Raw genomic sequence first — 12987 nt, forward strand, 5'->3', positions numbered from 1 at the left:
GTGTTATTGGAGTCTTGATGCTGCTGAAATCTCACAGCTGCCACATTCCAGGGAGTTTTGCAGATTGTGGGAAACTTCCTGCAATGTATTGCAGATGCAGATAGTGGACCTCTCTCGCTTTTCCATCATCTCATCCATTCGTGTGGAAACCATCATCCCTGCCTGCACATGAGATCAATGATCCCCAATTATTGTTCTTTTGAAGATTGAGCCTCTGTGATCTAGGCTCCCCAACTGAGGGCAGTCGTTTCTCCACCTTCCATGGAGGAATGCCACTGTCCCTCTCTTTCATTCCCAGCTCCTCATGCTCACTGAGGACAACGTTAAGGGGAGTAGGAGCTGCAGGAAGTTTGTGAGTACATATGATGATGCGTAGAAGTGCATTGTCCCTTTAAATGAAGTGTTCTTGAAGACCAGCAGTAGTGCTTGCAGCAGGCAATGTAAGTTGCCAGACTGATTTTGAGTAAATAAGGTGCTTGAGTGAGAAAGAGAATGAGGAGTAAGAAGATGAGTGAAATTGTATCAGTGATAGTGCAACCAGATCCTGGACATACCTTGGCCACCCATGTGAGGTCATTGAACCTCTTCCTGCACTGTATAGCAGGGTTTGGGGTGGTAGAGTTGCATTGATTGCCTTTTCCACGTCCCTCTAGATAGCATGCACCGTCCTCTATGGGGCTTCCTGTCCTCAGTGCCTAGCAGTCTACCTCTTCAGGCCCTTACCAGCGAGAAACACCTCAACTGCTCTGAAGCAGTTTGCTTCGGAGGCTAAGTTTGCTCAAATGGGTATTCTTATTCAAGTCTAAATTAAGAGATTACCTCATAGTTAAGTTTAACTGTAATAAATTGTGAATTTTGCAGAATTTTTTTTTACCATTTTTACTTAATTTACCTTTATTTTTTGCTGTTTACCCAAATGCAAGCACTAACATTTGATGAGGAGAAAAGGGCATTTTAAACCTTATAGCCATATCTCAGCTTCAACTTTAAAGCAAAATAAATACCATCAATTCTTTTCCACTTTGGGTGGATTTTCCTCTATTAGAAAACATTCTACTTATACCCTGTAACAAGAAAACCTGGTAATAAACACATGCCAGTCTGATTATCTGACTGGACAGCTAATATCGGACTATTTAAAAATTGTCAGAACAAACAATCCTACCATCTGTGCAGAAATTTGGGTCTAAAGCCAGGTTTTCCACTGTCAGGCTAAAGAGTTTCACTGTACAGTAGCTCTGAGTACTGGCACCTCCTTGTCACTAAGGCTAGCAGATTTGAATATATGTTGGCAAGGATATGTTCCATTATGTTAATCTATCTGTTAAGTTTACATAAATTTTTTAATATTAAACCATTAATCTTTATTTGTATTTATTTGGAATTGCTTCAATACAGTTGATCCAATTTATTATGTACTCTGTAAAATTCTACTGAATAGGACAATTTTAGTAAACAACATTTCTATCAGATATTTGTGTCAATATGCTAGCTGCCATGTAAAATGCATTAAAGAACAAGTGGGTTTAAAATTTGCAGTATTCCTTCTATACCAAACAGGTAAGTTCAGAAATTCACCCAGGGATCAGCTGATAGATCGCTTTAATAATATTTAAATACCTTGAACTGAAAATGAATGAGGCAGACATAATTAAAGGAACTTTCCAACAGTGGAAAATATACTTTGATTTTACTTTTGATTTCAAATGACAGTAGACGTGCCATATAGTCCTAAGGTTGAGAAGAGAAGCTGTTTTCAAAATCCAACAGACTTATGCTTCTGTTTTTGTGTTTGTTGCAGAAAGACATATGTTTTTGTATCGTGAAACACTTACGTTGCCTTTGAAAACTCCGCATGCTTTCAGTATTATTCAGCATAAATACAGATGCAGGTCAACCACAATCTAATTGAATGGCAGAACAAGCTCGAGGGGCTGAATGGCCTACACCTGCTCCTATGAATGCATAATTCTGCAAATGTTTGAGAGCTCTGCCAGTAGCTCAGTTGTGAAGTATACGGTCCCATGTGGAACTGAGCCCTACACACCAGAAAGGTCCTGTGTTGGACCTCCACTTTATGCTGAATTAGCTGATCTCGCTGGTGGTAGGATTACTTTGGTTGATTTTACAGCGGTTGAGCTAATCAGGGGGGAATAATCATCTATGGTTTTCACTCCTGCTTACTATCCAGTCACACCTGCTGGAAATGTCATGTATGTCAGGTAAAGACTTGTCTGTGATGGCCTCTCCGATTCAATAACCTACTGAGATTCACATGAGAATGGACAATTGGAAAAGGTACTGGAGGGTGGCTGCACCTCTGAAACCGTAGCAAGTCAGTGCTTCAGGCGAGGAAGAGTAATGAGAAAAAAGGAGAGAAAGGAATGTTGTCAGAGTTTGCTGTCAGCACATTATGGGAGCTTTAATCTTGAGTGTGAATACTTCAAGCACAAAATACACATATACAGTACATACAAGGGTGCAAATTAATCAGTATCAAACTATAAGATATAAGTTTAGAAAACAATAGCATTAGTCACATTAGTTACGATACTTGATTACAAATTTCAGCTCAACAAATTTAAAGGGCCACTGTCTTTATCAGAAAGTGTAATCCAATATTCACGTGTAATCCAATATTGCAAAACTCATTCCAACACACAATTGTGCTAATTATACACGGAATTATGTTAAAAATGTCTCCAAAACTCCTAAACTAAAAAATAATGGGCATGATTTTGACCCTGAGCCGGGAAGGGGGCGGCGGGGTCAAATTGCGGACAGAAAACCCGGAAGTTCGGGCTTCCCAGACATCCTTACGATTTTGACGTAAGGACACCTTTTATTTTATTTTTGTCGGTTTGCCGTCCGACTTGCTGGCCTGATTGACAGGCTGATCTCAGTCAGACGGGAGAGCAGCCAGGGAGAGGACGTGTTCAGGTAAGTCTTCAGGTAAGTCTTTGATTGTCTGGATGGGGGTGGAGGCATGGGGGGGCATGGGTGGGCACGGGGCACTAATGGGCACAGGGGCATGGGTGGGCATGGGGGGAGTCAGTAATGGGGGGAGGGATCGGTGGTCAGTCATGGGGGGGTCGTCGGGATCAGGGGCCATCCCAGGGGTCCGTAATTGTTCGGGGGTTGTCGGGAATCGGGAATGTCCTGCTCCTCCAGGCCCACAAGCTGTGCTACAAAGGCACTTACCTGCAGTTTCAGGCCTTCTCGCCTCCTCTCACGTGGCATGAAGGAGAAGGCCTGGGAATCCCGGCCCCCAGGGGTTGCAATCGCAAAATCTGTAAAAATGGAGGCCCACAGCCTCCTTGAAAGGTTTTAGCCACCAACCCACCTCTTGGCAGCGGGTTGGTTGCCCGCCCCTCATCCCACCCTGGAAATGGGCAGGTTGGAGGCAGGTTGAGGGTGGGTTGGAGGCGGGTCTGAAATGGGCGCGATGTTCAATGCCCCCCCTGCCCACCACCAACCCACCCATTTATCAATGTTAAAATCGTGCCCAATATCTCAGTTCTGGTGTTATGCTGAGTTATTTCTGAAAGTTTAACTAGAAGATACTCAAAGCATCAAGCATTGCTAGCTGAGCAATGACACAGGCAGCAGCAGAGAAAAGCCCCCTCTGCTTTGTCCTAACAATCTCAGACAGGCACAAGTGTGACCGGTTGAGGAGAGCAGCGTGACTCTGACTATGCGGGGGGGGTGGGGGAATGCACTCCCAGGAAACAACGGAGGTGTGCGGTTCTAGCTTTCCCTCAAAAGGGACAAGTTATTCGACAAAGTCAGGACCCACGTTCTCAGGCTCCTCCGGAAACTGCTTCCCCTCCCTCCCCCCCATCCTTACGCCCACCTCCACCTCCTCTTCCTCCTTCTCCTCAGCGACTGCCTTCCAGTGTCAAATGACCTGTTGGATGAAAAAGCAGAGGGTTAGAATGGTTGCCTCTGCCAGTACTGAGATGCCCCATGTGCGAGGGATGGGGGAGAGGTGGGTAGGGGAACCCTGGCCCATTTCCTGGAGCTTTGAGAGAAAGCAAACAGACAGGTGCTCACCTGGCTCTGGACTCTTTCCCATATTCCACCCCCCGCCCCCAATCTTGGGCCTCGGCTGTGGCCACAAAGGTGCAGCATCACTGCCTTCTCATGGTGAGGGTCAGATTAGAGGTTTGTAATCTCCCATGCTCTTTGTCCTCTCCCGAACGTTATGCTCCATTTTGCCCTGGAAAGACAAAAAGCAAGTAAAATTAGGCTTGCAGTCGTTTGAATTCAAGAAGTTACTAGTCTGCATCTTTTCGGGGTTTTTGCTGCAAGGTCGCTGATCGACTAATACCGCCTCAGCGATGTGAGTGAGGTTCCCACAGTGGGCGAGGAAGAAAGGGAGAGCATGCTGAGTGTCCTACCTCCCCTGTTGTGGTCGGGTCATTGAATTTCTTGCGGCACTGCTACGCCGTCCTGGGGACTATGGTTGTGGCACTCAGTGCCTCTACCACCTTCTGTCCACCTCCATCCACACCGGCCACCTAACCATACGTGAGAGTTGGGATGTGGGGGAGTTGAGGAGTCGGTCACGCCTTATCTCTATTTCAATCAGGAAGGACTGCAGGTCACCCTCCTCAAACTTGGAAGCTCTCTTAGTGGCAGCCTTCTCCTATGAGTTAGTCATCTGTGAGAAGGAGAATATTTGAGACAATTGAGACTATCTACAGAGCAATTTAAATGAATGAATTTAAAATCTTTATGATAGAGAGTTGTGCACTACTTACATTGTGCTCCCCAGTCTCAGTGACCGAATTTTTTTCTCTCACTATTATAGCCCTCTACTCACATTACCGTGAGGCCCCATTGGTTATGTTTCAATTATAGTCAAACCACGCTGTCCAATTACGCTGATTTATGCCCATTTTATTTTTGAGATTGGCAGGAAATTTGAGCGTATCTTGACGGCGCGGGTATGAGCATAATTTCGGGTCCAACATCTGGGTTGTGCCCACACAGGAAATTTCAGACCAAGAAATGTTGTGACAGGGAAACAATGAATGGTTGGAGAAGTGAGAGATGGATCATCTTCTGTAACTTCATTGATCAAAATTCCTACAATAATTTTATAAAGATCAAAACGCAATCCAGTGTTTGTAGGATTGAATTTTCTTAAATTTGATTTTAATTTTTTGAGTTATGACACCATAGGGATTGTTTTCCAAGTGGCTCTGTCTCACAGATTGCCTTCTCCAAGGCAAAATTGTATTTCAAAGGACTTTATAGGTGTGATGATCGGACGTTTTGGATTTACCAGTTAGTTAGTTTACCTTACAACAGAGGTAGGGACAACACATTACTCTGAAGGTAGGAAGGCCTACATAATTGCAAGAAAGAGTGTAGCCAGTAGAGATTGGGTGGATGTTTCTTTTCCAAGAAGTGTATGTCTATTGTTTTTTTGAAAGTTCTGCAAAGAAAGTTATACTAGGGAACTCAACTGACTAGTTTGCCTATTTAACCCTTTCATGAACCCATACATAGCTGCTGTTTTTTTGAACTGACTTCAAGCAACTGGTTGTTGCTGTTTATTTCTGTGGCTGATTCTAACAGTGAAGAAACTTGCTTGGTGGTTCAATCTGTTACAATAGTGTTGGTGTGGCTGATAGTCCAAAAAACAATAAATGGGCAGATTGTTAGCACGGGGCAGGCTATCCCAGATTAATCGGCACACAAAATTTCACTTCTGATCATAGGAGGCACAGGCTTGGCTATGGGAGCTGGCATTTGTGTTGGATATGAGAAAAGGTATCTGGAGATGCTGGTGAAGACCAAATCATAACAGATGTCGTGTGGCATATTGTTGTGGGATGCAATTTAACAAAAAACTACTTTTTTCCCCAAATATAGCACAGTATGGGAAAATACACATCCATAAAATGAACAAACGAATTAATACAGCACAATAGAGTGAGCAATTATTTGTTTAATACAAATGCGACACAAGCTCAGTCAAAGATAAATAGGGCAGTCTCCTGCCTGCGAGCGTAACACAAATGGTTTACATTGTTCAAGTATGTGTTTTATAATAAAAAAAATTACATCCTCAATTGCACTTATCTACTCCTCTGTTGGCTAGAGTCCTACACAAATACCTTCAAATCTGACAGCCCCACATGAAGGAGACAGGAAAACAGCAACAAATGCCTCTTCACAGAAAATCCTTCTAGAGGCATTTGTATCTGGCCTGATTTTTTTTTGTGCAACATATTCAAATCTCATCAATCCCTGACAGAGAACCTTTTTGTTTTAACATTAAGTTCTAACTATTATAAAGCAATATTTAAAGTTTTTTGTTAAATTATTGGAACCCAAGTTGTTCAGAATCCAGTTTTTCATATTAAAATATATTAGATTCCAGGCAGTTAAGGGGGTTGCGTTGTCTTGCAAGACAGAAACATGGAGCTATTTAAGCTGTTCAGGAGCATCGAGCACGGCGATTATTATGGAATTCATTGGCATTTTCGCAGTGTTACTGTAATGAGCTAAATTAAATCTATATAAACCTGCATACTTTGCAATTAATTATTTTTTTAATCACAGTTTCTTTCATTATTGCCAGAATACTCTTTACATAAGAAAGAGTTAACCAAAGATGGCCTTGGCAACAAGGACTCTAAATAAGATTTGTGGGTTTTATGGCTATGTTACCAGGACAGCTGTGCTCTGGACACCTGGTCCTTTGATTTGTTGGATGAGCTGGAAGTATATTAATGCTGGCAGTGTATCTAAAAAGATAAGACATACAGTGAACAATGGGGAGATCCCATAAGTACTGTCCAAGTGAAGTTGAAAATGAATTGGACAGAGTAGTTGACATGAGGGATGGGCTGCTTTTCAGAAATATAGTAAAGCAATGTTGAAAGGAAAATGATTATTTTAGAGTTTTTTATTAGAAAGAACGATGCACATTTCTGTTCTGCGTACTAATAAGCCAATTTTAACATTTGCTATCAAGAAATGATCTTCCTTTCTTCACCGTTTTATTTGCTGCAGCTGGTTAGTGTCACTGTGCTGATAATTTGGTTACTAACTGTACACAACTTATAAAATGGTGCCTGGATCATATCTTTGAATGTGTTCCAAAATATAACTATTACAACAATTACAAGTGACTGCTTCCATATTTGATACCCCTGAAATGGCCTTTGGAGTTTCTCTCATATCTTTTGCATGGTAATGAAGCATTGTCAACAATAGAGCCAATTAGAAGGGAGGACAACTTTGCATTTTTGGGAAAATTCAGATTCACTTTCATTGGATAAATTACTACACAATAGTGATAATTTGACAACTTCAATTAGGAGCACCATGTATCGTACAACTAACCACAGAAGAGGAACAGGTTGTATTACCAGTTGTATTGGTAGGAGTGACCACCGCACAGTCCTTGTGGAGACAAAGTCCTGTCTTCACACTGAGGACACCGTCCAAGCTGTTGGGTGGCACTACCACCATGCTAAATGGGATAGATTCAGAACAGATCTAGCAGCTCAAAACTGGGCATCCATGAGGTGCTATGGACCATCAGCAGCAGCAGAATTGTATTCCAGCACAATCTGTAACCTCATGGCCCGGCATATTCCTCACTCTACCATCACCAATGAGCCAGGGGATCAACCGTGGTTCAATGAGGAGTTAGGAGAGCACGCCAGGAGCAGCACCAGGCGTACCTAAAAATGAGGTGCCAACCTGTTGAAGCTACAACACAGGCCTACATGCATGCTAAACAGCGGAAGCAACATGCTATAGACAAAGCTAAGCGATGCCACAACCAACGGATCAGATCAAAGCTCTGCAGTCCTGCCACATCCAGTCGTGAATGGTGGTGGACAATTAAACAACTAACGGGAGGAGGAGGCTCCATGAACATTCCCATCCTCAATGATGGCGGAGTCCAGCACATGAGTGCAAAACACAAGGCTGAAGCGTTTGTAACCATCTTCAGCCAGAAGTGCCAAGTGGATGATCCATCTCGGCCTCCTCCCGATATCCCCACCATCACAGAAGCCAGTCTTCAGCCAATTCGATTCACTCCACTTCATATCAAGAAATGGCTGAGTGCACTGGATACAGCAAAGGCTATGGGCCCCGACAACATCCCGGCTGTAGTGCTGAAGACTTGTGCTCCAGAACTAGCTGCGCCTCTAGCCAATCTGTTCCAGTACTGGTCCAACTCTGGCACATGCCCGACAATGTGGAAAATTGCCCAGGTATGTCCTGTCCACAAAAAGCAGGACAAATCCAATCTGGCCAATTACCGTCCCATCAGTCTACTCTCAATCATCAGCAAAGTGATGGAAGGTGTTGTCGACAGTGCCATCAAGCGGCACTTACTCACCAATAACCTGCTCACCGATGCTCAGTTTGGGTTCCGCCAGGACCACTCTGCTCCAGACCTCATTACAGCCTTGGTCCAAACATGGACAAAAGAGCTGAATTCCAGAGGTGAGGTGAGAGTGACTGCCCTTGACGTCAAGGCAGCATTTGACCGAATGTCGCACCAAGAAGCCCAAATAAAATTGAAGTCAATGGGAATCAGGGGGAAAACTCTCCAATGGCTGGAGTCATACCTAGCACAAAGGAAGATGGTAGTGGTTGTTGGAGGCCAATCATCTCAGCCCCAGGACATTGCTGCAGGAGTTCCTCAGGGCAGTGTCCTAGGCCCAACCATCTTCAGCTGCTTCATCAATGACCTTCCCTCCATCATAAGGTCAGAAATGGGGATGCTTGCTGATGATTGCACAGTGTTCAGTTCCATTCGCAGATAATGAAGCAGTCCATGCCCGCATGCAGCAAGACTTGGACAACATCCAGGCTTGGGCTGATAAGTGGCAAGTAACATTCGCACCAGACATGTGCCAGGCAATGACCATCTCCAACAAGAGAGAGTCTAACCACCTCCCCTTCACATTCAACGGCATCACCATTGCTGAATCCTCCACCATCAACATTCTGGGGGTCACCATTGACTAGAAACTTAACTGGACCAGTTACAAGAGCAGGTCAGAGGCTGGGTATTCAGCAGCGAGTGACTCACGTCCTGACTCCTCAAAGCCTTTCCACCATCTACAAGGCACAAGTCAGGAGTGTGGTGGAATACTTTCCACTTGCCTGGATGAGTGCATCTCCAACAACACTCAAGAAGCTCGACACCTTCCAGGACAAAGCAGCCCGCTTGACTGGCACCCCATCCACCACCCTAAACATTCACTCCCTTCACCACCGGCGCACCCTGGCTGCAGTGTGTACCATCTACAGGATACACTGCAGCAACTCGCCAAGGCTCCTTCGACAGCATCTCCCAAACTCGCGACCTCTACCACCTAGAAGGACAAGGGGAGCAGGCCCTACCTATCAGCACTTTGGGAGATCCTTCACCACACGGACTGCAGCAGTTCAAGAAGGCAGTTCACCACCACCTTCTCAAGGGCAATTAGGGAAGGGCAATAAATGCCGGCCTTGCCATGAAGGAATTTTTTTTAAAATTACTCTTGTATGGAGCAATTGAGGAAGTTGGTGGCCCTGCCCTTTACAGACAAAATAGAAAGAGCTTGTAGAAGGAGGGTGATAATTGCAGTATCAGTGCATTTCCTTATGTAATGAAGCAAAACATCAACTCATGGGCATACTGAGGCCAAAACCTACCGTACTGGATAATCTAGCTGATACAGAAGTTCTGGGTCAGGTGTAGTGAATCATGGAATGGGCAAGAGATAGCAATGATATTTCTCCTAAACATGAAAAGGAAACTGATTTCTAAATAATATACACTGTCAGGAATAAGATAGCACAATGGCTTTGAACACTATCCTTTCACCTCAAGGACTCAACTTCCATTCCAGTCCAGAATGATTGGATAAAAGTCTCTTCTCTCCTCAAGTTGTAAAATGAGTTTGAGCAGTCTTAAGCCAGTTTCTCCTTAGCTGGGCACCACAACATAAAACTGCCCACAAGGTGGTGCTAACTTTGCAGTCTCATTTTGGAGATCAAATTTGGCATAAGAAATGGAAAAATTCACATTTATCCATTCAATAATGTTCTTCTGTGGTTGTGGATCAAGTTGCATGGTTGAGGCAGAAGGAAAGGAGCTCTACTCTACAACTCTCTGTGATAACTGAGCTGCGAGTGCTTGATGTTTATACTTGGTGCATAAAATGAATGTTCTCGGGTAGACTTTCCCCAGGCTCAGTAAATAGGAAGAGCATTAGAGTGTTGCTATATCAGGTCTCTGTCATGCTTGCAATGTCCTGGGATTTCTTGGGGCTGAACAACCAGAATAAGTGGGTCTGTGCGTGTAGTAGGCTCAGGGGCCTCTGCGTGTAGTAGGCACAGGGGCCTGTGCGTGTAGTAGGCACGGCCTGTGCATGTAGTAGGCTCAGGGGCCTGTGCGTGTAGTAGGCTCAGGGGCCTGTGCGTGTAGTAGGCTCAGGGGCCTGTGCGTGTAGTAGGCACGGCCTGTGCATGTAGTAGGCTCAGGGGCCTGTGCGTGTAGTAGGCTCAGGGGCCTGTGCGTGTAGTAGGCTCAGGGGCCTGTGCGTGTAGTAGGCTCAGGGGCCTGTGCGTGAAGTAGGCTCAGGGGCCTGTGTGTGTAGTAGGCTCAGGGGCCTGTGTGTGAAGTAGGCACAGGGGCCTGTGTGTGTGGTAGGAAAATGACCCAAGGCGCTTCACAGGAGCGTTATCAAACAAAATTTGACACCGAGCCACATAAGGAGATATTAGGATAGGTGACCAAAAGCTTGGTCAAAGAGGTAGGTTTTAAAGAACTTAAATAAGGAGAGGTAGCGAGGCAGGGAGTTTTATGGAGGGAATTCCAGAGCTTAGGGCCTAGGCAGCTGAAGGCATGGCCGCCAATGGTGGAGCGATTGAAATCGGGGATGCGAAAGAGGCAAGAATTGGAGGAGCGCAGAGAACTCGGAGGGTTGTAAGGCTGGAGGAAGTTACAGAGATAGGGAGGGGCGAGGCCATGGAGGCAAGTTATGTGCCCTCCTGAACTTCAGCAGGGTCAGCAGCAGAGGACACAGGGAAGGATCCCGTCCCGAGGAATTTTGGGGCATGGTAATCATCTTCCTCTTTTTCATCCCCATTCTCCTCAGGCATGATAGTACCTTCTTTAAAGGAATTACTATATATGATGTGGATGGATCACTTGCTAAGAAATGATAGTATACTTTATCAGCTTTACTGATCTGATTCTATACCCTGCATTAGCCATCATCATCAGTATTCTGTATCTTGTTTGTTTTAAAAAATTTATCACTTTTCATTGATTTTAGTGCAGTTGAAGGCACAGGGCTTTTTGAGCCAAGAATAGCTTCTTGTGTTTTAAAAAGATTCTTCAAGCAAAATAATGAAGCTTGCGCTCCAAGATTTTTTTTTCTTAATGGCATGTGTGCAAAACTTTGCTTCAATTACTGCCAATGGAAAATAGGTTTAAATCATTCATCAATGTCAAGAAATTCACTTCTGATCAGCTGTTTAACTTCTATTGATGTGGAGATGCCGGTGATGGACTGGGGTTGACAATTGTAAACAATTTTACAACACCAAGTTATAGTCCAACAATTTTATTTTAAATTCACAAGCTTTCGGAGACTTCCTCCTTCCTCAGGTAAATAACTTCTATTGGACAGCAGAGGCCAATTAACATACAATGGGCCGGATTTTGCTGTGAGCAGCGAATGAACGGCGCCTGCCATTCGTTAGACTTGCACTTACCCTTAGACTTCCTCTGAGCTTTTGCATGGCAGGTTCCTGTTAATTAGAGAGCCAAAAAACACGGCGCCCCCTACAGGGCATCTGGGGCCTGTGTGAACAGGATGAGCAGCTGTGTATCTCGTTAACCAATCAGATTGAAGCATTGTTAATAACAGTACAGTGTCAGAACCAGGAAGTGTAAGTTAGAATAGTGAATTCAATGTCAAATCAGGTACAGAAAGTAAAATAAAGAGAGGGTAAGAAAGATAGAATTAAGTGACAGGGATAAAAGAGACAGGAAAAAAAAGTTTTAAAAAAATTAATTTTTTTTAATATCTCCAACAATAATTAAAATCTGAAGGAATGAAACTCCACACTTGTAAAAGTTAATTTTCAGTGCCAGAGAGGTTGTTTGGCAGTCATTAAGACTTACCACATAATTAAATAGTCTAAATAGATAGCTTTTTGGCAACCAAAGGTATTAAGGGGTATGGGCCAAAGGCAGGTATATGGAGTTAGATCACAGATCAGCCATGATCTTATCAAATGGCGGAGCAGGCACGAGGGGCTGAATGGCCTACTCCTGTTCCTTTGTTCCTATGTTCCTAAAAGGGTACTTAGACGTAAAATGACTTGACTTAACTTTTTTTGGCCAGATTAGTCCGTGTCTATGAGGTAAGTCCAGGAACTTCACAGCGTTCAACACATTTGAATGGTCAGTCAGCCAGCGAGATGCCATTATTGTGCAGCTTTTGTATGAGCGTCGTACCTCAGACAACAACTTTCGGATTTCCGCCGTATGTTTAACTGCACATGTGCAGTTGCTGGAAGTTGCTGTCTGATTTGCACATGAATAACAGTGAGCGCTGTTGGCCTTGCTGTTATTTTTACAGTAAATTCCGGCCCATCGTAACTACATACAAATTTTCCTTTTTTCATGATTCTTGTATCAATATGCATTACTGCCTGCTAATTCCATCATACAAAATTTCAGAATATTCATCCATCTCACATCTCTATTATTCAACTATTGCATGCTGCCATCCATTTGCCTTCCTTCGCTCTGCTCACGCCAGCCCAAACAGCATAGTAGTTACTGTCAAGTATTGGATCACCACAACTTTACTTGATGTTGCAACGGCTTCTACATATGTACTGGGGTGAAGATTCCTGCAGATGTGGAATGGCTATATAACAGTAATAAAATTGTACTTATGTAGTGACTTTTCTGTTGGAGCCCTAAAAAGAGCTTCACAC

Source organism: Heptranchias perlo, chromosome 9 (genome assembly GCF_035084215.1).
Source record: "Heptranchias perlo isolate sHepPer1 chromosome 9, sHepPer1.hap1, whole genome shotgun sequence".
NCBI lineage: Eukaryota > Metazoa > Chordata > Chondrichthyes > Hexanchiformes > Hexanchidae > Heptranchias > Heptranchias perlo.